Genomic DNA, 25,727 nt, shown 5'->3' with positions numbered 1-25,727 from the left:
GCACACAGTGTCGGTGCCAAGATACATCTGACCACAGACACGTGGTCTAGCAAACACGGGCAGGGAAGGTATATCAGTTTTACTGCCCACTGGGTGAACCTTCTGACGGCCGTCAAGCATGTAACCCGTGGCACCCGTGTAGATTTGGTTTTACCGCCACGGATTGCATGCAGGCCTGACTCTTCTTCTCCTCCTCCTACTCCATCCTCCTCCCTCTCCTCCTCAGCTGCCTCCTCCTTTTCCGCTGCTAGCGTCTCTTCCACTGCACCGCCCAAGCTCCCCAGAACCTATTCCACATGCCAGGTGAGACGTTGCCATGCCGTGCTGCGTCTGTTGTGCCTGGAAGCAAAGAGCCACACTGGCCCGGCACTCCTTTCAGCTTTGCGTTCACAGGCAGATGAGTGGCTAACACCGCTCAATTTGACAGTTGGTAAAGTGGTGTGTGACAACGGTGCCAATCTGCTTAGCGCATTGAAACAGGGCAAAATCACGCACGTGCCGTGCATGGCACACGTCTTAAACTTGGTCGTGCAGCGATTCCTTGTCAAATACCCTGGGGTCCAGGACATCTTGCGGCAGGCAAGGAAAATCTCGGCCCATTTCAGAAGATCTTACACGGCCATGGCTCGCCTTGCTGACATTCAGCGGCGACACCATCTGCCGGTCAGACGTCTTATTTGCGATTGCCCGACGCGATGGAACTCAACCTTCTATATGCTTGATAGGCTGCTCCAGCAGAAACGTGCAGTTAACGTCTACCTGTATGAACTCTGCGAAAGAAACGGTTCTGGGGAGCTGGGTTTTTTTTCACCGCGCCAGTGGCTGCTCATGCGCGACACATGCAGACTTCTGCGGCCATTTGAGGAGATCACCAAACTGGTCAGTCGCAGCCATGGCGCCATCAGTGACATGGTACCTTATGCCTTCTTTCTGGAGCGTGCATTGCGTCGTGTCATTGATCAGGCTGTGGAGGAGCAGGAGCGGGAAGATGAGGAAGTCGCAATGCTGGATGAATTCCCAGGGGGGGCTACTCTATCTGAGACAAGTCAACAACAGGAGTCTGATGAGGAGTCAGAGGAGGATGGTGCCGGGGCGGATGAGCAGGAGCAAGAAGAGCATGCTTTAAACCTTTCTGGGATCCCTGTTGTGCGAGGATGGGGAGAGGAGAATGAAGAGGACGACATTATCCTGGATGATGAGCAGGAGCCAGGCCACCACACCGCTTCCACTTTAGTGCAAATGGGGGCCTTCATGCTCCAGTGTTTTAATAGGGACCCCCGTATAAAAAGCATGAGGGTCAAGGACCAGTACTGGGTGGCAACGTACTTAGACCCCCGGTACAAACACAAAATGGCGGAAATGTTACCGCCGTCGCAGAGGGCTGTCAGAATGCAGCACTTCCAGGCCTTGCTTCGAGAAATGCTGCATTCTGCTTTTGCGTGCGCTGGCAGAGGAGCAATTCCCACTCCCAGAGAAGGATTTGCGGGTACCAATCCAACAGCGCCTGCAAGAAGAGGCCGGTTTGAAGATGTGTTGGTGACTTCGGATATGAGGTCATTCTTTCAGCCGACCCATCGACAGGTGTCATCCGGATCCAGCATCAGGGAACGCCTAGACCGTCAGGTGTCCGACTACATTGGGTTAACGGCCGATGTGGACGCTCTGAGGAGTGATGAACCCCTAGACTACTGGGTGGGCAGGCTTGACCTCTGGCCAGAGCTTGCCCAATTTGCAATCGAACTGTTGGCTTGCCCCTCATCCAGTGTCCTGTCCGAAAGGACGTTCAGCGCAGCAGGGGGGATTGTGACCGATAAGCGTACTCGCCTAGCTCACCACAGTGTTAACTACCTCACATTTCTAAAAATGAATGAGGCATGGATCTCGGAGGAATTCAACACATGTGATCAGTAGACCATGTATATGTCTATAAACAATTTTTGGAATCAAGCACACAGACCTTCTTAATTCATTTGGCTCACTTCCCTGACCCAAAAAAGCACACCGTACTATATGCCCCTACCCTCCTCTTTGAAGAGGTTGAGCGGTGTCATATTTCTACTGGGGCTGCTTATTATGAGGGGTTCCCACCATCCCTGTGCTGTGCTGACTTCCTCCTGGGTGTTCTTATTATGAGGGGCTCCCACCATCCCTGTGCTGTGCTGACTTCCTCCTGGGGGTTCTTATTATGAGGGGATCACACCATCCCTGTGCTGTGCTGACTTCCTCCTGGGGCTGCTTACGGTGCTGCTGTCAGCGCTGTATGTCACGGAGCTGCTGTCAGCGCTGTATGTCACGGAGCTGCTGTCAGCGCTGTATGTCACGGAGCTGCTGTCAGCGCTGTATGTCACGGAGCTGCTGTCAGCGCTGTATGTCACGGAGCTGCTGTCAGCGCTGTATGTCACGGAGCTGCTGTCAGCGCTGTATGTCACGGAGCTGCTGTCAGCGCTGTATGTCACGGAGCTGCTGTCAGCGCTGTATGTCACGGAGCTGCTGTCAGCGCTGTATGTCACGGAGCTGCTGTCAGCGCTGTATGTCACGGTGCTGCTGTCAGCGCTGTATGTCACGGAGCTGCTGTCAGCGCTGTATGTCACGGAGCTGCTGTCAGTGCTGTATGTCACGGAGCTGCTGTCAGCGCTGTATGTCACGGAGCTGCTGTCAGCGCTGTATGTCACGGAGCTGCTGTCAGCGCTGTATGTCACGGTGCTGCTGTCAGCGCTGTATGTCACGGAGCTGCTGTCAGCGCTGTATGTCACGGAGCTGCTGTCAGCGCTGTATGTCACGGAGCTGCTGTCAGCGCTGTATGTCACGGAGCTGCTGTCAGCGCTGTATGTCACGGAGCTGCTGTCAGCGCTGTATGTCACGGTGCTGATGTCAGTGCTCTGTATTACGGTGCTGCTGTCAGTGCTCTGTATCTCCTGCACCCTCTTGTTTGCCTACCCTGGTCCCTGACCTTCCCTCTCCTCCATTGCCTTCATTAGCTCCATAGTCCTGAATTGTCAGAACAATTTCCCAAATAAAAAAAAAATGCTTGTAGTTATCGATCCCAAATTCACCTCATACATGTATTATGCTATTGTCCAGGTGGTGGGACTACGTGCTACCCCCTAATAATTACCCCGTGGCCGCAAATTCGACCTAAAGGTTTGCGAAATTCGCCTCCCATTGAAGTCAATGGAGCCCGCGGCGAACGGTCGTTTTCGCGAACGTTTGTGTCCGTTCGCGTTTCGCGTTCGCGAAACGTCCCGTCGGAAGTTCGTCCATCACTATTTAGGAGAGTTTAGAAGCTTTTAGGAGAGCTTGGGAGCATTCAGCATTATTTTCTGACAGAAAACTGTTCTCAAAAAGGCAAAACAGAAGGGTTTTTGTTTTGCCTCTAAACTTAAAATATGCCTCTAAAGGCACTAATGTACATGGACATATAAGATAACATTGAGCGTCTTCTCTAGTCAAAATGCTAAATTTCTGTAGAAGAAGCATTTTTTTTAGCCAGTGTGCATGGACCCTAAACCAGGATGTAAAAGTACCACTAAGATTTTGGTTAAACAAATATCTTTGCTACTTCCCAAATCGCATTTAATGATCAAATATCATTTACTTAATGCAGAAAGGGGCAATGGGATATCATAAGAAAACTGATGGCTGTTAATTACAACAAAATTAGGTTAACTGTACTTTTACCACTAATGATGTAGGAAAATAACTGGATAATATAAGATAAACATTTTAAGAGAATTTCAAGGTATGTGAAAGAGGCATAAAGTGCATATAAGTATAATAACAGTTGAGAGCTTTTATTTAAATAGTTATAAAATTGTGCATAACTTAGCCTGATACAACAAGACTCGCATAGTAAAACGCTACACCACTGTGCTTATTGATTATTCTAAAGGAAGAGCACACCATTGTAAGAGAACTATTGGAATACGTCTGGCATGCACACATGCACCTGCAGATTCTTGTAGGTGCCTATGCGCATGCATGTGCATGACGGACTGTGTGCACGCGCAAGAGTATGTCCCTAGTCCCAATTGGCCCCAGACAGCCTATTTAAAGGGCCTGCCCTGACTCCTGTTCAATGTTGACTGGTCTTCAGCTGTTTCCCTGTGACCTGTCTGTATCAGGTTTGTTATCTGTTGCTGACCTGGCTTACCACTGACCTACCCTTTGGTTTCCGATTACACTGCTGATTGCTCGTTCCTGATCCTGGCTTATTCCTGAGGTTGCTTCTGTCTGATGCCCTGGTACCTCGCTGTCCGCTCGCTGCTGATTCCAGCTGATCCTCTGACTTCGCTCATGTTTCCTGTTTGGCTCCATGCCATCTCCGAGTACCTGAGCTGGCTTCCTCTCATCCAAGTTCCGTTGGACACAGTACACTCCTGACTCCAGTCTGCTGGAAGTCTTGGTAAGCCACATATCCTGAACCCGCAAGCCTGGTTAAGTTCCCCTTTAATCTTGGCTGATCTACCCAGCATCATCACAGTTCCCGACCTGATGTTCTGCTTGCATCACCAAACCCACAACCTCTACCCATAAGCTCTGCAACCAACATCTATAGGCATTCATGTTGCTCCTGTACCTTGGCACCCTCTGTCTCACTATCAGTGGGGCCTGGGCTGGAGATACAAGGGAGGCTGACCTCGTCATTTCAGACTCCTACCAGGTACCTGAAAACCATCTTGTAAAAGTTATTTTATAGCATAAGTGCAACATTATTGGATAAACAAGGTTCCCACCTCTGATATTCACATGGTTGCCTTACTGGCTTACCATGTCTATAGGTACACATGATAAAATAAGACATTTGTACTCTGGTTTATATTTTGTGGATATTATTGATATTTGTAATTATTTATTGTTTCTTTTTTTATCATATACTTTAGATTGTTTACCTACCATTAACTCCTGAAGAAGATGGAAATCAACAAAAAGCGTAGTTGATTGCTCATCTTTCTGTGTCTGTAAGTAGACATTCTAAAATAAGATGTATGTACTTTAATTTGTATTTTGTAGATAATATTGATATTTAAATTATTGATAGTATTCTCTTGTAGATTGTTTACTTAATATTAACTCATGAATAAGTTGGAAATCAATGAAACGTGTAAAGTCGATTGCTTGTCTTCTCCAATAATGTTGCGATTATTCTATAAATGGACTTGCAGCACTTTATATTTTGAAAGAAAAGTAAAAATAATCATTTATATATTTTTTGCTGTACATAATAACATAATAAAGGAGAAAGAGTGGAAGTGAGGAACTTGTTTTCCAACTTCAGATGGATTACCTCTATTTGTCTTTGAGCAGCCTGCTGTATATCACTATGAATTAAAAAGCACACTCCAAAATTAGTGAATACTATTACATGGGCACAGCAGAAAACACAACTATGCTTTCATTGTTTTCCTTTCTCTATGACTATATATAATGTTTTAACAACAGATAAAGCCCAAGGAGATTAATTACTACACAAACTGTAAATTTTTTTGGATAATGATTTGGTTTAAATGATTACTCTATTGAGGATAATCAATGACAAAAAAATAATAATGGTCCATAGCACAATATACATCATGTTTGGACAAAGCAATTCACAATTTCAATATATCTAAACTACTAATAAACATAAGCTAACATTAGCCTGAAATGATGACTAGCCTAAGGTTGAGATTCGGTGCACTAGTTTACAAAATTATTGTACAACCAAAAAGAGTTCAGAGGACAAATACAGTGCCTTGAAAAAGTATTCATGCCCCTTGCAATTTTCCACATTTTGTCTTGTTACAACCAAAAATGTAAACATATTTTATTGGGATTTTATGTGACAGACCGACACAAAGTGGCACATAATTGTGAAGTGGATGGAAAATTATAAATGGTTTTCAAAATCTTTTACAAATAAATATCTAAAAAAGTGTGGCGTGTATTTGTATTCAGCCCCCTTTACTCTAATACTCCTAAACTAAAATCTAGTGGAACCAATTGCTTCAGAAGTCACCTAATTAGTAAATAGAGTCCACCTGTGTGTAAATAAATCTCAGTATAAATACAGCTTTTCTGTGAAGCCCTCAGAGGTTTGTTAGAGAACCTTAGTGAACAAACTGCATCATGAAGGCCAAGGAACACACCAGACAGGTCAAGTTGTGAAGAAGTTTAAAGAAGGATTAGGTTAGAAAAAATATTCCAAGCTTTGAACATCTCACAGGGCACTGTTCAATCCATCATCCGAAAATGGAAAGAGTATGGCACAACTGCAAACCTACCAAGTGATAGCCCTCCACCTAAACTGATAAGCCGGACAAGGAGAGCGTTAATCAGACAAGTAGCTAAGAGGCCCATGGTTACTCTAGAGGAGCTGCAGAGATCCACACCTCAGGAAGGAGAATCTGTCCACATGACAACTATTAGTTGTGCACTCCACAAATCTGGCCTTTATGGAAGAGTGGCAAGAAGAAAGCCATTGTTGAAAGAAAGCCATAAGAAGTCTTGTTTGCAGTTTGCGAGAAGCCATGTGGGGGATTTTCATGACCCATGAATCAGACTGAGACAGAAGTGCAGTAAAAATCACACTTTAACCACTTGCTTACTGGGCACTTAAACACCCTTCCTGCCCAGACCAATTTTCAGCTTTCGGTGCTCTCACACTTTGAATGACAATTACTCAGTCATGCAACACTGTACCCAAATTAATTTTTTGTCCTTTTTTTCCCACAAATAGAGCTTTCTTTTGGTGTTATTTGATCACCTCTGGGGTTTTTATTTTTTGCGCTATAAATGAAAAAAGACCGAAAAATTTTGAAAAAAAAACGCATATTTCTTGTTTCTGTGACAGAATTATGCAAATTATTAATTTTTCTTCATAAATTTTGGCCACAATTTATACTGCTACATATCTTTGGTAAAAATAACCCAAATTAGTGGATATTATTTGGTCTTTGTGAAAGTTAGAGAGTCTACAAGCTGTGGTGCGAATCGCACAAAATTGATCACATCTGATGTACTGGTGGACTATCTCGCTTCTTGTGACCCGAACAAGTCAGGAAAGTACAAATACCCCCCAAATGACCCCTTTTTGGAAAGTAGACATTCCAAGGTATTTAGTAAGAGGCATAGTGAGCTTTTTGATGTTGTCATTTTTTTCCCACAATTCTTTGCAAAATTAAGATTTTTCTTTTTTTTTTTCTCCACAAAATTGTCATTGTAATAGGTTATTTCTCTCACATGGCATGTGTATACCACAAATGACACCCCCCAAAAAATTCTGCTACTCCTCCTGAGTATTACAATACCACATGTGTGGGACTTTTTCACAGCCTGGCCATATAGAGAGGCCCAACATGCAGGTAGCGCCATCATGTGTTCTAGGAACATAAATTACACATCTAACTTGTTGACTATTTATTACACTTTTGAAGCACCAGGACAATGACACGTGACACTGATGACAGATGGCACTGATACGTGGCAATGATGACACTTACACGTGGCACTGATGACACGTGTCACTGATGACAGATGGCACTAATATGTGGCACTGATGACAGATGGCACTAATATGTGGCACTGATGACACGTGGCACTTATACGTGGCACTGATGACACGTGGCACTAATACGTGGCACTGAAGACACACGTGGCACTAATACGTGGCACTGATGACAGATGGCACTAATACGTGGCACTAATACGTGCCACCGATGACAGATGGCACTAATACATGGCACCGATGACGTGTGACACTGATGACAGATGGCACTGATAAGTGGCATTGATGACACGTGACACTGAAAACAGATGGCACGTGACACTGATAGGTGGCACTGATGACAAATGGCACTGATACGTGGCACTGATGACAGATGGCACTAATACGTGGCACTGATGACAGATGGCACTATGTGGCACTGATGACAGATGGCACTTATACGTGGCACTGATGACAGATGGCACTGGGGACAAATGGCACTGACAACAGGTGGCACTGGGGGCAGGTGGCACTGGGGGCAGGTAGCACTGGGGGCAGGTAGCACTGGGGGAAGGTGGCACTGGGGTGGATGGCACTGGGGGCAGGTAGCACTGGGGCGGATGGCACTGGGGCGGATGGCACTGGGGCAGGATGGCACTGCTGGGGGAGGATGGATGGCACTGCTGGGGGAGGATGGATGGCACTGCTGGGGGAGGATGGCACTTTTTTTTTACTTTATTTTTTTTCAAAACAAAGCAAAGCAGAACGGCTGCCGCTGCAGCCGTTCATCTCTCACACTCTGTCTGTGTGAGGAGGGAGAGCGGTGCTGAGAGATGATCTCATATGTTTACATATGAGATCATCTCCCATTGGACACGCCGATCGCGCTGTAAACGGCCGCTGTGATTGGCCGTTTACAGAGATCTGTGTTTGCCTGTCCCCGGGGGACACGGCGAACAGAGAACTTCCGTGATGCGCGCCCGCGGCGGCGCGCATTGCGGAAGTAAACATTAGGACGTCCAGGTACGGCCTCCCGGACGAACGCGCCTGCTCTACAGCCATCATTCGGCTATAGGGCGGGCGCGAGGTGGTTAATAAAATGGTAAATTAGTACAAACAGAATAAACGTGGTCAAAACATTGCCAGGGTCCGGTAACAAGAACGGGTAGTCAGAACAAGCCAGTAAAACAGGAATCCAGAGATAAGCGTAGTCAGAAGCAGCAAACAGAATCAGGATGGAACCAGAAAGGAAGTCAGCCAGGCAAAAGACGTAAACAGCAAAACAGAGTATCCAGATATGTTGACCAAGGCGAAGGTCCAGGAGATTTGATCCAGGGCGTTTATAAGCTGGCTGATGAGCAGGATGTGATGGCGCAAGGAACTGGCGCTATACAGTAAGCAACGACTTATGGGGCCACTTGCTTCCTCTACCGCCGGCTTCATTCACAATGCTGAGGGAGGGATGAAAAACCAAGATCTGGCCTTGCCGACCTGCCATACCAAAGCAGGAAGTTGTGGCATACATTATAAGGCTCTGTAGGCCACTAGTTTGCCACCCCTGGTTTAGACCTTGTCTAAAGTGAGCCACATTTTGAAAAATCCAACCTGCTTTAAAAAAAGGCGAAGTTGCTCAGCATGGTCCGAGAAGAGATGTATGGCTGTTTTGAGTGCTTTTGCTTACTGTCTTTTTGGCACAGAGAGCAGTCATATTAATTGGTGCTAGTATGCAAAGCAGGTCTGGCAAGAAGTATCTCCCCCCCAAACAATACTACAAAAAACACATCTTACACTTCATGTGTAGATTATTGGCACTTCTTGGGAACATGGAGGAAAGCACATTCCTTACCAGTGTTATTGGTCTAGATAAAGTGTATAGTATAGGGGGTGATTTAGTAAAACTTCCAAGTGAAAAATCTGGTGACAATCAGCTTTGAAATTCAGCTTTTTCATTTGAGCTCAGACAATAAAACCTGGAAGCTGATTGGTTTCTAGGCAGAGCTGCACCAGATTTTGTACTCTCCACTTTGATTTAATCTGCAATTCTGAGTGGTTTTGGGGAAAGAATGCCTTTTTAAATGTATCTCTGGTTACCTTATTTCAAGCAAACAGTCCACTCCCCATACTTGACTAGATTTGCCTGCCTTATTCTTAGCCCTTGTACACACGGTCGGACATTCTGCCAACCAAATCCGTTGGATTTTGTCAGACGGATTTTGTCCGAGGGATTGTGTCCGAAACTGTTGCATACACACGGTCGGACGAAGTTGTCGGAAAATCCGATCGTTCAGAATGTGATGACGTTATTTCATTACGATGGGACTACATTCACGCTAGTAGCCAATAGCTTTGATGTAGGAATTTGATCTGAGCATGCGTGGCACTTTGTCCGATCAAAATTCTCTACAAATGATCGGAGTATGTCCGATCGGACCAGTTTGTCGGAAAATATTTCCAACAAGTTGGAAAATTGGGTCCGACGGATATTCCGACGGAAACAGTCCGACAAAACGGTCCGATAGGACACATTCCGTCGGAATCTCCGATCGTGTGTACAAGGGCTTAGGGTGTTGCAGATGTCAAGTCACCTGGCTTAACTTCCTACATGGAAGAATCAAATGTTCAGATTACAGGCTTTTGTTTTTTTGCAGCATCATCAAATTTGCCAACACAAGACATTTTTTAGGGAATCCAACTTTCAGAAATCTAGTTATTGTGTATGGAACACATTGGCAAAGACAAAATCTTCAAGCCAAAAAAAAATCTCTCCTCTTTTAGTCTGACTTAAATCTCCTCTTTTAGTTTGACTTGCTATGAATAGGTGAAGCCCAAATCTCACCCTTCCAAGCAAATGGACATCCTTTCAGAAAGCACACAACAGATGTCTGGTACCCTCTGTTTGATGTTTCTCTGCCTGTGTAGAGAGTAGGGATGAGCTTTGAGTTCAAGTCGAACATGAGTTCGGCGAACAGTAAACAATTTGGGGTGTTCGCAGAAAATTCGAAAAGCCGCAGAATACCCTGTACAAGTCTATGGCAGAAGTCTAAAGGGCTCATTTTAAAGGCTAATATGCAAGTTGCTGTACTAAAATGTGTTTGGGAACCTGGGTCCTGCCCCAGGGGACATGTATCAATGCAAAAAAACATTTTAAAAACTGTTGTTTTTTTCGAGGAGCAGTGATTTTAATAATGCTTATAGTGTAATATTCCTTTAAATTTTCGTACTTGGGGGGTGTCTATAGTATGCCTGTGAAGGGACGCATGTTTCCCGTGCTTAGAACTGTCCCTGCACAAAGTGTCATTTCTGTAGGAAAAAAAGTCATTTAAAATCACTTGCGGCTATAATGAATTGTTGGCTCCCGTAATACAGAGAACACTCATTGATAAAAAAAAAAAAAAAAAAAAAAGCGTGGGGGTCCCCCATATTCAATTACCAGGCCCTTCAGGTCTGGTATGGATATTAAGGGGTCAAATAAAAAAAAAAAAATGACGTGAGGTTCCCCCGCGGATCTCAAGTGGTTAAATTACAATCGTGTGTAGACAATTCCAATGGACAAAGTGCCACGCATGCTCAGAATAAATTACAAGACAAAAGCTATTGGCTACTGCCCTCTTTATAGTCCCATCATACGTGATGTATGTCACCGCATTCTGAACGATCAGATTTTCCGACAACTTTGTGCGACCGTGTGCATGCAAGACAAGTTTGGGTCAAAATCCGTTGGAAAAAATCAGACGGATTTTGTCTTCGGAATGTCCGACCATGTGTGCAGGGCATTACCTTTAATGTTGTGGATTTTCAAGGTTTGAAGATTATTGTTTGCCATGGATTGCATACAATATTTAGTTTGGTGATTCTTCTTTTTAAAAATGTAAACCATGGAAACCACTTATGTCTCCTTGTAACTTTGTCATGGATCAATTTAGCCAAAAATCACAAACTATTTTTTTGTGGGAGCAAATTTTGGAAGACTACTCAGTGGTCAAAGTCTCAAGTTTGCTTTTAGCGGATGTGGCGTTTGGTCCACCTGGAAGTAGTTTCCCTTTTTAACAGCCAGGTTGGGGAAAGAGAAGGCAGCAGCCACTGAAGTTAAAAGATGCCTTATTTACGACTTGCAACTAGGCAAAAAAACACTTATGTGCACTGTTGCAAGTCAGGGTGACAACTTTGGATGTAGCTAGTCATTATTGTCAATAGTCTCCAGCCATCACTAGTATGTTCCTTCTCATTGGACAGTGGGATGGTAATGGTAGGTGGGGTACGCTGGCAAGATTGAGTGCAGGAAGGCACAAATGGCCACTAATTCTTCATACATGGACTGACCAATGTTGGCCCTTAGATTTGTCTTAACAAAAACAAAGAGAGAAAATAGATATGGCGCTATACCGGTATGTGAGGACTCTCAGTATGCTGGCAAATAAAGTGTGGACATAAATGTGCTATGTTGTGTTGGTGAGCATCACATAAGTGGGGGCACATATAATTCTCAGCGTGCTGGTTGATTTAGCACAGAAACACGTATTGTATATATTTCTCAGCGTGCTGGTTAATAAAACCCAAAAACCACAAAAAATCACAAAATAAACACAAAATAAAGGTCACGATATCACAAAACCTTGTGACCCTATTAAGAAATGCTTATCTCTATATCATAACAGTATATGGTTATTAGTAAGGTGCAAGTGCAAATAAATTCATATGTGCCTTGAAAAAAAAAAAAGTAAAGCTGAAAATAGGACTAGATGTGGTAACTGGTGAAATAACCGTGAGTGTTATACTAATATGCAAAAATAAAATAAAAAGTGAAAAATGAAATATCACAGTGATGGCACAATCTAATATTTAGTCCAATTGTGATGCTATATAATGAACATAAAAATACCATAAAAACTAAATGCAATAAAATTTAAATGCAATAAAAAGATATAATACGAAAAAAGTTAATAGAAATATAAAAATATAAAAATATAAAAAAAAGTGTGCCACGTTTATATAAGGTAGAGAAGAGGCACATCCATAGTGTGATACCGTTTTAAAACTTTGTTTTTATTGCAGCAAATCGATTAAAACTACTTACAAACAGGCTGTTTAAAAGTGTACGCACTTTTAAACAGCCTGTTTGTAAGTAGTTTTAATCTATTTGCTGCAATAAAAACAAAGTTTTAAAACGGTATCACACTATGGATGTGCCTCTTCTCTACCTTATATAAACGTGGCACACTGCACTCACGGAGGAACGAGGGATCCCTAACTTGACCTATGCATTCGGTAATTACCCCTTCCGTAAATATTCCCTTTTACTACTCATACCTGTACCGTTCCATTTTCCCTCCCCCATTCCCAATAAATAGACCACACCGGAGTTTGGAGTATAAATTGGCCATAGCAGCCTTTTATTTTAACCAAAACCTTTAACCAAAATAAAATAAATAACTTTAATGTTAAATAGAACATACTTAAATATATATATATCTTGCAGCAGCAATTACAACTCCCAGTCGTTTGGTCTTTGACGGTACCTCGGTTCCATTTTAACGTTACCCTTTTCCAAACCCACTGCGGGACCAAATTTTGTACCATACAAGGCATCCGGCCGTTTAACAGCCCGGAGACAACCCCCACCTTCCCGCAGTGTCACCAAACCCGTATCCCAGCCTACCCTTCCACTGGGATACACCAAAAAGGGGGACATACCACCTATGAGCCCCCCACACCGTTCCATCACCTAATTTCCTTTACCCCGTCAAAGACCAAAGACACCGCCTTCCACTGCTATGACGACCTCCTCACCCGAACCTGCAAGAAAAATGAGACAACCGACAACCACCTGAAAACAAACATAGCATCTTAACCTAAAGGGCGGGTGGGCGGGCAACGTCTTCCTTGTGACCCCACGCTTCCTGCCGTGACTCCTCCCCTTACTTTTATATCACTCCGCCCTCTCCTCTTCCCTTCCTGCAGCTCCACCCCTCCCTCTGTCTTCTCACTAGGATTAACCCTATAGGGGCTACCTAGCATCAGTCATGCCAGCCCTGCACCTCCGTCCAGCCTGCGTTTTCGGGCTTCCCTTGACCTATGCATTCGGTAATTACCCCTTCCGTAAATATTCCCTTTTACTACTCATACCTGTACCGTTCCATTTTCCCTCCCCCATTCCCAATAAATAGACCACACCAGAGTTTGGAGTATAAATTGGCCATAGCAGCCTTTTATTTTAACCAAAACCTTTAACCAAAATAAAATAAATAACTTTAATGTTAAATAGAACATACTTAAATATATATATATCTTGCAGCAGCAATTACAACTCCCAGTCGTTTGGTCTTTGACGGTACCTCGGTTCCATTTTAACGTTACCCTTTTCCAAACCCACTGCGGGACCAAATTTTGTACCATACAAGGCCTCCGGCCGTTTAACAGCCCGGAGACAACCCCCACCTTCCCGCAGTGTCACCAAACCCGTATCCCAGCCTACCCTTCCACTGGGATACACCAAAAAGGGGGACATACCACCTATGAGCCCCCCACACCGTTCCATCACCTAATTTCCTTTACCCCGTCAAAGACCAAAGACACCGCCACCGCCCGCAAGGCTGACCACCTTAGCCTTAAGGGCCCCTCCACACCCGCAGAGCCCGCTCAATCCCCCCCTGCACCCCCAGGGTCCAAAGGTCAGTTCCTACTGCCGTGAGGTGTACTCCATCCCCCCTGAGGTACATGCCCACATTCACCTCCAACTCCGTGTGCCGTATCACCAATCCCCCATTCCGGGACACAAACCTCCCCAGGGCCTTATTAACCTTAATCCTAGCCTTGTTGAGTCGAACCACCGAGCGAGCCATACGCCATGCGGTCCGCGCAACAATGTCCGACCAGATCACCACCATACTCGGAAAATCCCTCCGGAGCATGAGAAAATCCCTCTTTACATCCGAAACGATGTCCCTGGTGGACCGGACCCCCAAGTCGTTCCCCCCCACATGCAACACCAACACATCCGGGGGCCTATCCAGTCTGGCGTACCTATGAAACTCCGGCACCACCCTTTCCCATTTAAGCCCGGGGATCCCCAACCACCGTATGCTTGCCTCCCCCCGGGAAATCCCCAGCTGCCTTCCTTCCGGCCTGACATCTGCTCTCCTGGCACCCCAAAAAACATAGGAGTGCCCCAAAATCCAGACGAGGCGTTCGCGACCTCCATCTGAAAGGAAAAAACAAAATACTAAAGCAACTATGCAAAACCCGACCACGACCCCTTAACACATACACCCCCCCCCCACCACCTGTACAACATGAACCAAACCCCGAACTCCGCTCACATCAGGTGTGGCCGCACGTACAACCGAAACCTCCGTGATTCCCAGCGCCCAATCCTCTTGACCACAGCCTCGTCCAACCCGCACCTGGCCGCCTCAGTGGCTGCCCCAATGCGGAAGGAGTGGAAGGCAAATTGAGAGCAATCCAAACCCCCGGCCCGCAGACACCTCCTAAACACAGCCACAAACTGAAAACGAGATAAAAAGGTGCCATCTTGATGCACCAGCAACGGGCCCACCCCTTGCGGCCGAACCCCCAGGAACTCCGAAACCACCCTCACCGGGCATACTCCCGACCCCGGTAGCGCAAACAACCATATGTCCACCCCATTCCCCGTCTGATCCGTCTTAGACCTACGCAGCCGCAAACGCACCCTATCAGCTCCCAAGGTCACATCTTGACCCAACAGACCCCCCCCAACAGTCTTTGCCGGACTGACCAACTCCCCCACCCGAAAAGCCCCAAAAAACGCCAACGAAAAAGCCGCTCGGAACAACCGCACCTCATAATCAGAAGTGCACTGTTCCCCCAACCGCTCGCAGATAACCTGCAAGACCTGGAAGGTCACCGGCCTCCTCATATCCCTTCGCGGATTGCCCTTCTTGTACCCCTTAACCGCCTGCTTGACCCAAAAACTTTTTGTGTGATCAACCTCCCCCCGCAACTTAAACCAAAAGGCCAGCGCCGCAAGCTTACGCTCAAGCAATGACACCGACCCCAAGCGTTCCATGATCTTAGCCACAAAGCACAACACCAACAGCCCCTGATCGCCACCCCCACCCAGCTCAGCGTCCGCTAGCCGTGTAAAGTCCATCCATTCCTTCCACACCTTACTGTATGCCGCCCATGTCGCACCGCTCACCGACCTCCTGATCCAGTCCGTGGCGATTCCAACGCAACCTCCCAGAGCCACCCCGGGCAGGGGATCCCCTCGCTCGCCGCCTCCGGAGCCAACGCCCGAAACCGCTCCCACTGGAATCGAGACAAGGCATCAGCCACGTTATTGTCCACCCCCGGTACGTGAACTGCATACAAAAATATGTTCGCTTGCAAACACCTCAGCACCAGGTGGCGCAGCAGCCGGATCACCGGCTGCGAAGACGCCGACATCCCATTGATCACCTGCACCACGCCCATGTTGTCACAGTGCAACCTGATCTTCAGATCCCGGCACGACTCCCCCCACAGTTCCATAGCCAGCACCACCGGAAACAATTCCAGCAGCACCAGGTTCTTCGCATACCCCGCCTCCACCCACGACCGGGGCCACGCCTCTGCGCTCCATTGCCCCTGAAAAAAGGCCCCATAGCCCGCTGACCCTGCCGCATCCGTCACCAACTCCACGTCAAAATTACTCACCGGCCCCTTCATCCACACCGACCGTCCGTCGAAGCCCTCCAAAAAAGTCTGCCAAATCCTCAAGTCCTCCCTAAGGTCCCTTGTCAAACGAATGAAGTGGGTCGGAACCAGAACACCCGCCGTAGCCCCCGACAGCCGTCGGCAAAATATCCGCCCCATCGGAATGATCCGGCAAGCAAAATTCAACTTACCCAGGACCGACTGCAACTTCCGCAGCTGCACTTTCCGCACGCCGACCAACTCCCTCAGCTCCTGCTTCAGTCCCTCGACTTTGTCCTCCGGTAAGCGGCACTCCATCACCTCGGTGTCTATTTCAATGCCCAAAAAACTCAAGACCGTGGCCGGCCCCTCTGTTTTGTCGGCCGCTAACGGCACCCCAAAACGATCCGCAATGTGCTGCAACGTGGCCAACAGGATCGCACACACATTGGAGGACGGGGGGCCCACGACGAGAAAGTCGTCCAGGTAGTGAATCACCGACGCCCAGCCCGACACGTCGCGCACCACCCATTCCAAGAATGAACTAAACAGTTCAAACAAGGCACAGGAGACGGAACAGCCCATGGGCAAGCACTGATCCACGTAAAACCGGTCCTGCCAAGAACACCCCAAGAGCCAAAAGCTCTCCGGGTGCACCGGCAACAGCCTAAAAGCCGCTTCAATGTCAGACTTCGCCATAAGGGCCCCCTTACCGTAACGCCGCACCCAGCCCACCGCCGCGTCAAACGACGTGTAAGACACCGTGCAGGCCTCGGGATCGATGGCATCGTTCACGGAACCCCCCTTTGGGAAGGACAGATGATGGATAAGCCGGAACTTGTTAGGCTCCTTCTTAGGCACCACCCCCAACGGCGACACCACCAAAACCGGCAACGGCTGTTCCACGAACGGGCCACTCATCCTACCCAAGGCAACCTCCTTAGCCAATTTTTCGCTAACCACCCCCGGATGCTGCAGGGCGGACCTCAAGTTCCTAGCCAACGGTGGAACAACTTCTAACGAACACGGAATACGAAACCCCACCGCAAACCCCTCCCCCAGCACCCGCGCAGCCCTTTTGTCCGGGTACCTATTTAGAAAAGGACGCATCCTTTCCACCCTCACCGGGGTTGCTCCCCTTGAACGCAGGTTCCCCGGCGCGCTTGCCCTTTTTAAAACAACGGGATAGGGAGTGAGAGCCACCGCAACCGGAACACTCATGTTTAAATCGACAGGACCCCCCGAACTTGCAGGCCCCCTCGTTAAACTGCCAGCAGACGCCCATTTTTTTCCCGGCCGGAAGTCCCGAGGCGCCCTGAAAAAACTGCGACGGCGTCCGCGCAGACGCCATCAACCGCATCCAAAGGCTGATATCCTTGTGGTCCCACCGAATATCAGGCCGCACCGCCCGCCGTTGCCTAAACTGCTCGTCGTAACGCAGCCAAGCCGTACCCCCATACACCCTATGCGCCTCCCCGATAGCGTCCATGTAACAAAACAGGGCCGAGCAATGCTCCGGCGCCGTTTCGCCAATCACGCTGGCTAGAATGGCAAACGCCTGCAGCCAATTGGGGAAAGTCCGCGGTATCAGCCGGTACCGCCTCTTCTCCTCATCATCTTTTTTGGAGCTATCCGGCTTTACCCTATCTAAATTGAATTTTTCCAAGGGAAGCAACGAAAAGATCTCCACATACTCACCCTTCTTGATCTTCTCCCGCACCTCCTGCTTGAGATGCGCCCCCAACGGCCCTTCGTAACAGACATAAACCTCACACCTAGCCGCGTCCGCCAGCCGCACCAAATCCACCCGAGCCGCGGCCTCCTTTGCCGTCAGGTCGTCCCCCGTACTTACCGAGGATGCTCCAGCCACCGTCGCCTCCTGCCGCGAACTTACCTCCACACTCCCGGACACCGGCGCCTGCACCCCAGAGGGGGAGCCCGCCTCCAGCGACGCTGACACCCCAGCCCCGGGCCCCAGTAATACCTCACCCCCACGGGACGCCCCGTCCCCCGGAAGGGAACTCAAGCCCAACCCAGCCCCAAGACCACCCACCCAAGATGCAACATGCGGGGGGCCCGCGGACGCCCCGGCAGCAAACCTCTGCAGCAGATCCTGTAAACCCCCCAACAGCGCCTGCAACGATCCCTGGGTCCCGCCTGAGGCGGGCAAACCGCCCGCCTCCCGCGGCACCCCCCCCCGCGCGGCCCCATGCCGCGCCCCCACCTACTCCCCCTGACAGACACCCCAAAGCCTCAGGTAAAATGTGAGAAGGAAACTGAAGCCCCTTAACTGGCTGCGTGGGTCCCCTCCCGTCAGCCGTCCCTCCGGAAACTCCAGCCGCCGCCACTCGACCCAGGACGTCCTCTTCGGAACCCGACAGCTCCCCCTCGGACCGCGCATCTGCCTCGGACGGCATAGGCGTAGCAGACCCTCCGGCCGTGGAGCAGCCCGGGGGTGCAGCAGCTGTGCTAGTAGATGCTCTGTCGTCGCAGCAGGCCCGACCGACCCTCCTGCCGAGCAAGGCGCCCGCACTGCGTCCCCGTGCGGGCCCCGTAGGCCTGTCCCCGTCCACCCTCCGGGCTCCACTTCCGCTCCGCTCCGACCTGCCCACCGCGTCTGGTAGCGGACGCGCAGGTGTGTCGCTGGATCTCCTCCGCCGGGTCTCCCCCCGCGGCGGCAGCACCGCGGCCGCAAGGGGGACCGTGCTCCGTCCGTCCCCTGACCGCGCCGGTGGGGAGGGGGTGACTGCTGACTCCAAGCCCCCGCTCCCCGAGTCCCGCCCACGAATAGGATTCCACCCGGACCCCCCCCCCGAGCCCCCGCTGAAGACCGTTTCGCGGGGGGGGCCGGCGGGTCCGCTATCGGGCTCTTGGTAGGGCGCTGGACTCTGGTGGAGGGGCCAGGTGAGAAGCGCTCCGGTGGCCTGGACCGCCGAGCGCGTGGTGTGCCATCCCCCCCCTCTACTGGCCCCCCCGCCGCCGCACGTGTTATGGCCGCCACCTGCTCCTGTAACCAGTCCGCTCCACGTGTTCCCGCTGCCGCCCGGAGCCGCTCCAAAAGCTCCGCTACGTCCCCCATGGTTATTACTGTCCAGCAAAAGCCCCCCCGTGTGCCAAAACCCACCCGTCCCGCCCGCGATACCGCCGTGCCGCCGGAGCTCTTCCTGTGCGTCCTCACTGCTGGCCAACTTCTTCCTTGTGACCCCACGCTTCCTGCCGTGACTCCTCCCCTTACTTTTATATCACTCCGCCCTCTCCTCTTCCCTTCCTGCAGCTCCACCCCTCCCTCTGTCTTCTCACTAGGATTAACCCTATAGGGGCTACCTAGCATCAGTCATGCCAGCCCTGCACCTCCGTCCAGCCTGCGTTTTCGGGCTTCCCTTTTACAGCTGAAGGAAGCCAGAGAGCGGCACAATAGCCAATATTGTGAAAGTTGATCCACCCCGGATGGGGTCCTTTTTCCGGTGAGAGCATAATAATATAACACACTAATAGCCACCGAATGTGAAGAACACAGCTGGAAACCATCACCCCCCTCCTTTTTTCACTTGCGGAACATTCCGTCACTTACTAGAGACTTGTTTCACCACGTTTAATGTTCACAATTCACCTGCATTTTTTGCACATCTTTTGCACATTTTTTGCACATTTTTATTTTTATTTTTTATTTTTTATATTTTTATACTTTTATATTTCTATTAACTTTTTTCGTATTATATCCTTTTATTGCATTTAAATTTTATTGCATTTAGTTTTTATGGTATTTTTATGTTCATTATATAGCATCACAATTGGACTAAATATTAGATTGTGCCATCACTGTGATATTTCATTTTTCACTTTTTATTTTATTTTATCTTTGCATTTTATTTTTGCATATTAGTATAACACTCACGGTTATTTCACCAGTTACCACATCTAGTCCTATTTTCAGCTTTACTTTTTTTTTTTCAAGGCACATATGAATTTATTTGCACTTGCACCTTACTAATAACCATATACTGTTATGATATAGAGATAAGCATTTCTTAATAGGGTCACAAGGTTTTGTGATATCGTGACCTTTATTTTGTGTTTATTTTGTGATTTTTTTTGTGGTTTTTGGGTTTTATTAACCAGCACGCTGAGAAATATATACAATACGTGTTTCTGTGCTAAATCAACCAGCACGCTGAGAATTATATGTGCCCCCACTTATGTGATGCTCACCAACACAACATAGCACATTTATGTCCACACTTTATTTGCCAGCATACTGAGAGTCCTCACATACCGGTATAGCGCCATATCTATTTTCTCTCTTTGTTTTTGCATCTTTCCACCCATCTGGGTGGAAATCAATAGAGGCTGCTCTTACCTTTACTTTGTACTCAGTTTTTATTCATCTTTACTCATATTTAATTCTAAGGTTCCATAGCGCAACCTACACCCCATTTAATTAATTAACTTAGATTTGTCTTGACCCCAAATCTGTTAGACTAAAGTCCATGATGTATTTAAAAAACTTCCCCCAACATATGTATGTATTATAGGATACGGCAAGTTTGCTACTTATATACCAGTTTCTGGGAGATGTTCCTGGATGTCACCCAAACTTTTACCATTAAAAATCTGTGTCTGCTGTAATAGCTACTTGCATGGAACCAAACACATTTCATTTTGTAGTGCTTCCTTAGAGTAAAATTACAAAGTTTCATGTCAGTTGTTTGCCTATTTCCAAAATAAGATGAGTGCCAAAGGATCAGTTAGCCTACTGTGGTGTTCTGCTCAATGTGTGCATAGCTGTCACCATCTCCTTCTCCCCTCGAACACTCCAGCAATGGCAGACTTAGGAAGCCCCCGTGGCATCAGAGGGGGATGTGGGTCAACTTTTTTTTTTTTTTTTCGGTCTGTCAGGCGGCATGAATTTTTATTTTTTAATAAATGACTTTTTTTTTACCATTTTGACACTTTTTTTGCCAAATGCCATTACCAATTCACCTGCTAAAGGGTGCTTCCAGATTCCTATAAGCCTCCCGCCTGCATACCCCCACAACCACCGGGCAAAGGTTGTGAGGATGAGGCCCTTGTCTCCATCAACATGGGGACAAGGTGCTTTGGGGTTAGACCCCAAAGCACCCTTTCCATGTTGAGGGCATGTGGCCTGGTATTGTTCAGGAGGAGGGCTCTCTCATCCCCCTCTTTTCCTGCGGCCTGCCAGGTTGCATGCTAGGATTAGGGTTTGGTATGGATTTGGGGGGACCCCTATGCCATTTTTTTTAAATGTTGGCACAAGATTCCCTTTAAAATCCATACCAGACCTGAAGGGTCTGGTCTGGATTTTGGGGGGACCCCTATTCTATTTTTATTTTAATTTAGCGTAGGGTAATCCTTAATTTCCATACCAGACCTGAAGGGCCTGGTATGGATTTTGGGGGACCCCCACTCAATTTTTTTTTCATTTTTAATTCGGGGTTCCCCTTACTATTCATACCAGACCCAAAGGGCCTGGTAATGGACTGGGGGGGGGACCCATGCTGTTTTTTTCAATGAGTTTTTCTATATTGCCAGGACCCGACAATTCATTACAACCGCAATCAGTTTTCAATTACAATTTTTCCTTTAGAAATGTAATTTTGCTGCGGTAATGTTCTAACCATGGGAAATTTCATTTTTATTGTTTCATTTTAAGCATTAAAAAAATCACTGCAAAAAAACTGACGTTTTTAAAAACATTTTTGGCATTGATACATGTCTCCTGGGGCAAGACCCAGGTCCCCAAACACTTTTTATGGCAATAACTTGCATATAAGCCTTTAAAATTAGCACTTTTGATTTTTCATGTTCGTGTCCCATCGTCTTTAACCACTTTCAGACCGGACCATTTTGCTGGTAAATGACCAGAGGTCCTTTTACAATTTGGCACTGCGCTGCTTTAACTGGTAATTGCGCGGTCATGCAATGTTGTACCCAAACAAAATTTGCGTCCTTTTCTTCCCACAAATAGAGCTTTCTTTTGATGGTATTTGATTGCCTCTTCGATTTTTATTTTTTGCGATATAAACGTAAAAGACCGCAAATTTTGAAAAAAAATGATATTTTCTACTTTTTGTTATTAGAAAAATCCAATAAACTCAATTTTAGTCATACATTTAGGCCAAAATGTATTCAGCCACATGTCTTTGGTAAAAAAAAAGTAAATAACTGTATATTTATTGGTTTGCGCAAAAGTTGTCACATCTACAAACTAAGGTACGTTTTCTGGAATTTACGCAGCTTTTAGTTTACGACTGCCTATCTCATTTCTTGAGGTGCTAAAATGGCAGGGCAGTACAAACCCCCCCCAAATGACCCCATTTTGGAAAGTAGACCCCCTAAGGAAATTGATAAGTGGCATGTTGAGCCCATTGAATATTTTATTTTTTTGCCTCAAGCGTTTGAATAATGACAAAAAAAATAAAAAAAATTTTTTTTTTACACAAAGTTGTCACTAAATGATATATTGCTCACACATGCTATGGGCATATGTGAAATGACACCCCAAAATAAATTCTGCTGCTTCTCCTGAGTACGGGGATACCACATGTGTGTGATTTTTTGGGAGCCTAGCCGCGTACGGGGCCCCGAAAGCCAAGAACCGCCTTCAGGTTTTCTAAGGGCGCAAATATTTGACTTCACTCCTCACTACCTATTACAGTTTTGAAGGCCATAAAATGCCAAGATGGCACAAAATCCCCACAAATGACCCCATTTTAGAAAGTAGACACCCCAAGCTATTTGCTGAGAGGCATGTTGAGTCCATGGAATATTTTATATTTTGCCACAAGTTGCGGGAAAATTACAAACTTTTTTATTTTTTTTATTTTTTTCACAAAGTTGTCACTAAATGATATATTGCTCACGCATGCCATGGGCATATGTGAAATGACACCCCAAAATAAATTCTGCTGCTTCTCCTGAGTACGGGGATACCACATATGTGGGACTTTTTGGGAGCCTAGCCGCGTACGGGGCCCCGAAAACCAAGCACCGCCTTCAGGCTTTCTAAGGGCGTTACAGTTTTGAAGGCCATAAAATGCCAAGATGGCACAAACCCCCCCCCCCCAAATGACCCCATTTTGGAAAGTAGACACCCCTAAATTTAGGGGTACACTAGTGAGACTAGGTAATAAATCGCGGGTGCCCTGAAACTATAAAAAAAGAACTAACCAACCAGCGTCACCTGTAACAGTTATATGGTGATCACTGGTGAAAGGGTTAACTAAGGGGCAATCAGGGGGCTTTATGCGGTAGTATATGGGGGTCCCTGGCGCTATAAAAAGCTGCGGCGAACCTAAATACCTACCTGCCTAACTAGCGTCACCTGTGACACTAATACAGCGATCAGAAAAACGATCGCTTATTAGGCTGGGTTCACACTGGAGCGATGCAGGAACGCCACGAATCCGCGGCGGGTTCCCGCATCGCATGCCTCCCGGCGGCAGTTCACACTGCCCTATGCGAACTGCTGGGAGTGTCAGTGAAATGTTAATGACACCCCCAGATCAGTTCGCATATCGCAGTGCGATCTGCAAACTCTGATCGCATGGTGTGAACACCCATGCGATCCGATTCTGCTGCGGACCAAAAAAAGGGTCCCGTGCGAGTTTGCGGCGGGTGCGGCGGGTGCGACACGAATTCAGCCATACTATCTGTATGGCTGAACTCGAATCGCACAGAGATCGGATGTGATTTGCACTGCAGTGCGGTGCGAATCACATCCGTTCTCATAAACCGCTGCAATGTGAACCCAGCCTTAGTGACACTGGCGACGGGGGGTGATCACGGGGTTAAACCTTTATTGGGGGGGTTAGGGGGGTACCTTAGAACTAAAGGGGGCTAACCCTAACTGCCCTAACAGTTATTACAGTCACAAATGACACCCGCCGGGTGATCAGGGGGTTAAACCTTTATTAGGTAATAAATGGCGGGTGCCCTGAAACTATAAAAAAAATAACTAACCAACCAGCGTCACCTGTAACAGTTATATGGTGATCACTGGTGAAAGGGTTAACTAGGGGGCAATCAGGGGGCTTTATGCGGTAGTATATGGGGGTCCCTGGCGCTATAAAAAGTTGCGGCGAACCTAAATACCTACCTGCCTAACTAGCGTCACCTGTGACACTAATACAGCGATCAGAAAAATTATCGCTTATTAGGCTGGGTTCACACTGGAGCGATGCGGGAACGCCACGAATCCGCGGCGGGTTCCTGCATCGCATGCCTCCCGGCGGCAGTTTGCACTGCCCTATGCGAACTGCTGGGAGTGTCAGTGAAATGTTAATGACATCCTCAGATCAGTTCGCATATCGCAGTGCGATCTGCAAACTCGGATCGCATGGTGTGAACACCCATGCCATCCGATTCTGCTGCGGACCAAAAAAAGGGTCCCGTGCGAATTTGCGGTGGGTGCGGCGGGTGCAGCGGGTGCGGCGCGAATTCAGCCATACTATCTGTATGGCTGAACTCAAATCGCACAGAGATCGGATGTGATTTGCACTGCAGTGCGGTGCGAATCACATCCGTTCTCATAAACCGCTGCAATGTGAACCCAGCCTTAGTGACACTGGCGACGGGGGGTGATCACGGGGTTAAACCTTTATTGGGGGGGTTAGGGGGGCACATTAGAACTAAAGGGGGCTAACCCTAACTGCCCTAACAGTTATTACAGTCACAAATGACACCAATGCAAAAAAAAAAATGCAATTGGTGTCACTGTGACTGGGGGGGGCAGGGGTAATTGGGGGGGTGATCGGGGGGTAAAGGGGGGTGTGAGTGTGCCTGGCATGTTCTACTGTACGTGTAGTGTGTTGGTGCAACTCACCGATCCTCTCTCCTCGGTGCCGGAACGAAAAATACCGACACGGAGGAGAGATTACATCACTTCCTCTCCTGTGTTTACATTACAGGAGAGGAAGTGATGTCACGGAGCATTTCTATTCGTCGGGAGCGATCACGAGGGGGTGGCCATGAATGAATGGCCGCCCCCTCATCCCCGATCGCTCCCGTACGAAAACCGACCGCCGCAAGCACCGGGGGGGGGCCCGATCGGGCCCCCCACCCGCGGGAAGGCAGGGACGTAAATATACGCCCATATGCCTGCCCTTGCCATTCTGTCGACGTATATCATCGTGCGGCGGTCGGCAAGTGGTTAATGGTGTTCATGTGTTTGTTTTTTGCCCGTTTGCATGTTCTGGTGCAAACCGAAAACCGAACCGGGGGGGGGGGGGGTGTGTGTGTTTGGCTCATCCTTAATGCTTATAGATAAACATGAATACTGATTGTGAAGTGAATATAAATAATTTTAATAATTCATAAATAAAATTAATCAAAATAATAAATTAATATAAATAAATGGATAGGTATGTGTGTAATCCAATACCCTCACAAAGTGACTAACTTCAAACCATGTTGGTTTCAGTCATATGTGTATCCAGTTAAGCCAGATAGTTCACACATTACAAGATTATTACATAAACAACCTATTAAAAAATTTGATAAAAAGCAGTTAATATCCAAATCTATATTCATGCCCTGAGGAGAGTGGTTACACAGTTCATAGACCAGCACGTTTTGTTCTGTGAAATGGCCTTCC

Source organism: Lithobates pipiens, unplaced genomic scaffold, assembly GCF_037356315.1.
Source record: "Lithobates pipiens isolate NorthernLeopardFrog02 unplaced genomic scaffold, aLitPip1_a1.2 Scaffold_18, whole genome shotgun sequence".
In the NCBI taxonomy this organism is placed as follows: Eukaryota; Metazoa; Chordata; class Amphibia; order Anura; family Ranidae; genus Lithobates; species Lithobates pipiens.
This window is presented reverse-complemented; position numbering follows the sequence as displayed.